The sequence below is a fragment of the Myotis davidii genome, unplaced genomic scaffold, assembly GCF_000327345.1.
Source record: "Myotis davidii unplaced genomic scaffold, ASM32734v1 scaffold754, whole genome shotgun sequence".
Taxonomy (NCBI): domain Eukaryota; kingdom Metazoa; phylum Chordata; class Mammalia; order Chiroptera; family Vespertilionidae; genus Myotis; species Myotis davidii.
In genome coordinates this window covers 1,201,135-1,205,100 of record NW_006286241.1, presented here as the reverse complement: position 1 = coordinate 1,205,100, position 3,966 = coordinate 1,201,135, and positions in this window count along the sequence as shown.

The window sequence follows — 3,966 nt, the reverse complement described above, 5'->3', positions numbered from 1 at the left end:
TAAGATAACTTGTTATGTAAAATTATTTATTTATCTAAGATGCACCTATTCTGAATTTATCTGAAAAATAAAAAAGTCGATATTGAGAAAAAAATTGTAAATGGAAGATTATAAGAGAACGTTTCGCCTGCCAGCAAAAGTTACTGGCGTGCCATGTTTGACACACGTGCCAGGGGTTGCCCACCCCTGTTTTAGCCTCTGACAGGCAGGTAGTTCATTGGCCCTAGTTTCCTATACCCAACAACTGATGCCAAAGAGCACTCAGAACCCCTCATCTCTGGCCCTAGGTAGGTTGGCTCAATGGATAGAGTGTCAGCCCATGGACTGAAGGGCCCCGGGTACCATTCCTCTGTTGCAGGTTCAATCCCTGGCCCCGGTCAGGGCGCGAGACAAGCAATGTCTCTCTCTCACATTATTGTTTCTCTCTTTCTGTTTCTCCTCTCCCCTTCCACGCTCTCTAAAAATCAATGGAAAAAATATCCTTGGGTGAGGATTAACAACAACAACAACAAAAAACCCCAGTCTTTAATATGAAACATTAGTTTTCTGTTTCTTTAGGGTTAGTGTGGGCAAATATAGTGCTGGTATGGGTATGGGTGGATGGAGAATGAAGAAGACAGCTACATTTTAAAAAATCAGATATTCAATATTACCTGGTAGGATGGTGTTACTGATGTCATAGGAAGTAAAAGGAAATCTGGTGAATGCATTATATGATTATCAAATAGAGTACACAGAAAGTAAACATGACAAATAAAGGTGTGGCCAGGCTGGTGTGGCTCAGTGGTTGAGCATTGACTTATGAACCAGGAGGTCACGGTTCGATTTCTTGGCACATGCCCGGGTTGCGATTACCACGACCACAACACCAGCCCCGCGTAAACGGAAACAATGGCAGAATCTGTTATTTATGCTCCTTTGTAGATGTAATGCCTTGTTTCCACACGTCCTGCTGCACAAAATGTAAAGTCTCCCTGTTCTTCCTTTGTTGTCTGATGCAGTTCTGTTTATGCCCCAAACACTGGAGAATAGTTAACTCACTGATTCCAGAGGAATTCTGAAGGGCCAAGACAAGGATAGAAAGAATAAGCTGTATGTATTGCATATTTTAAATATACACAAACATTTGTGTAAATTAGGGGTGGGGAACCTTTTCTCTGCCAAGGGCCACTTGGCTATTTATAACCTTACTAGAGATTAACTCACTGATTCCAGAGGAATTCTGAAGGGCTGAGACAAGGGTAGAAAGAATAAGCTATATGTATTGCATATTTTTAAATATACACAAACATTTGTGTAAATTAAGGGTGGGGAACCTTTTCTCTGCCAAGGGCCACTTGGCTATTTATAACCTTACTAGAGGCCTTGTGCACGAATTCGTGCACCAGTGGGGTCCCTTGGCCTGGACTGCGGGATGGACCAAAACCGGCTCTCTGACATCCCCCAAAGGGTCCTAGATTGTGATAGGGTGCCAGCCAGCCGAGGAACCCCTTTGGTTAATCTCTTCCCACCCTCCCCTTTTCCCTCTGAGATTCATCAGTCTGTTCCATGTTTCCATGTCTATGCATAGAGCATCTGCCCCCTGGTGGTCAGTGCCCGTCGTAGTGACTGGCCAACTGGTCAACTGTCTGCCCCCTGGTGGCCAGTGCATGTCATAACAAGCAATTGAGTGGCCTTAGCATATCATTAGCATATTACAATTTGATTGGTTGGATGGACGACCTGATGACCGGACACTCAGCATATTAGGCTTTTATTATATAGGATTTCCAGGCCATACAAAGTTATCAACTTAAAAATTAGCCTGCTATATTTGTTCAAACATTTAATTAACTCATTCCTAATGCCTTGGCAGGGCCAAACCAAATGATTCACGGGCCTTACATGGCTCATGGGCCAGACGTTCCCCACCCCTGGTATATGCACACAGAGGCATGTCTAAGATTGCATTCTGTATAAGTCAATTTCCCCTTCACAGTAAGAAGTTTGCAGTTATGCCCTCGCTAGTTTGCTCAGTGGATAGAGCAGCCTGCAGACTGAAGGGTCCCAGGTTTGATTCCAGTCAAGGGCACATGCCCAGGTTGCAGGCTTGATCCCCAGTAGGCGTGCCGGAGGCAGCTGATCAGTGATTCTCTCTCATCATTGATGTTTCTAACTCTCTCTCTCCCTCTCTCTTCCTCTCTGAAATCAATAAAAGTATATATAAAAAAGAAGTTTGCACTTATTTTTTAAAATATATTTTATTGATTTTTCACAGAGCAGAAGGGAGAGGGATAGAGTGTTAGAAATATCAATGAGAGAGGAACATCGATCAGCTGCCTCCTGCACACCTCCTACTGGGGATGTGCCCGCAAGCAAGGTACATGCCCTTGGCCTGAATCGAACCTGGGACCTTTCAGTCCACAGGCCGATGCTCTACCCACCGAGCCAAACCGGTTAGGGCAAGTTTGCACTTATTAAATGCAGTAAACACTTTCGAAACTTTACCCTTAGAGCTGTTCTCCCTTTCTTCTTTAGCAATAAAACTCTCCATTTTTACTCAGTCCATGGCTTCCAAAAATAAAACTACTTCTTCCTTTGCGTCTGGGTATATTCATATGATAAGAGATGGACAATGGAATATAAATAAAATGTTTGGTGATGGTTTCTAGAAAGTCCCCTTAAAAATAGCTAATTTGCTTTTTGACCCCTTTCTTCTTTGTCCCTTTCTACTATCTGAAATATGGATGTGATGGCTGGAGCTTGGGCTGACATCATGGGCCATGAGAATAACAGCTACACTAGAGGGAGGTCTGAGGGGTGACCCGGAAGAAGCTTCTGTGTTTAATGACCTCCTGAAGTCACCACACCAGCCCAGGACTGCCGATTTCTCGGCCTGGTTTCTATAAGAGAGAAGTCATATCTGTCTTATTTGGAATTTCTTCACATGCAGCTGAATCACATTCTAACTGATGCTTTCCATATGCCTTTTCCCTAAGGCACAATGCAATAGTGATATCGGCACACATTAGAGGTACTGAGGACTCAGCCCAGAACACCACAATGAAGCGAATATCGAAGCAAGGCAAGTCACATGACTTTTTGGTTTCCCAGTGCATATAAAAGTTATGTTTACACTATTAAGTCAGTCTATTAAGTGTGAAATGGCATAATGTCTAAAACCACAGTGTACACACACCTTAATTAGAACACACTACAGTGGGGCCTTGACTTACGAGTGTCCTGACTAACGAGTTTTTTGAGATACCAGCTGTCTCTTGGCCGATTTTTTGCATTGAGTTGATAGAGTAATTTGAGTTAACGAGCTCCTTAACGAGCTCGGTCTCAGAATGAATTAAACTCATAAGTCAAGGCCCCACTGTACTGCTAAACATGATGCTAACTATCATCACGGCTTTAGCAAGGTGTCATCTTTTTGCTGCTGGAGGGTCGTGCCTCCGTTTTCATAGCTGCTGAATGAGCAGGGTGGCTGGTGAGCGCTGAAGGTAGGGGTGGCCATGGCAATTCCTTACAATCAGAAAACAACGAATTTTGCTGCCTTGATGGGCTCTTGCCTTTCACAGACAGGTTCTCTGTAGCATGCAATGCTGTTCGATAGCATTTTACCCAGAGAACTTCTTTCAAAATTGGAGTCAGTCCTCTCACACCCTGCCACTGCTTTACCAACCAAGTTTATGTAACATTCTAAACCTTTTGTTGTCATTGCAACACTCTTCACAGCATCTCCACAAGGGGTAGAGTTTATCTCAATGCATTACTTTCTCTGCTCATTCATAGGAGCAACTCCATATCTGTGAAAGTTTTATCATGAGATTACAGCCATGCAGTCACATCTTCAGGCCCCACTGCTAATCCTACTTTTCTTGCTAGTTTCACCACATCTGTAGTCACTCCCTCCACTCAATAGAATAAACTTTAATGTTGATATTTTGACTTTTTCTTATACATCATAAATATTCTTTTTTT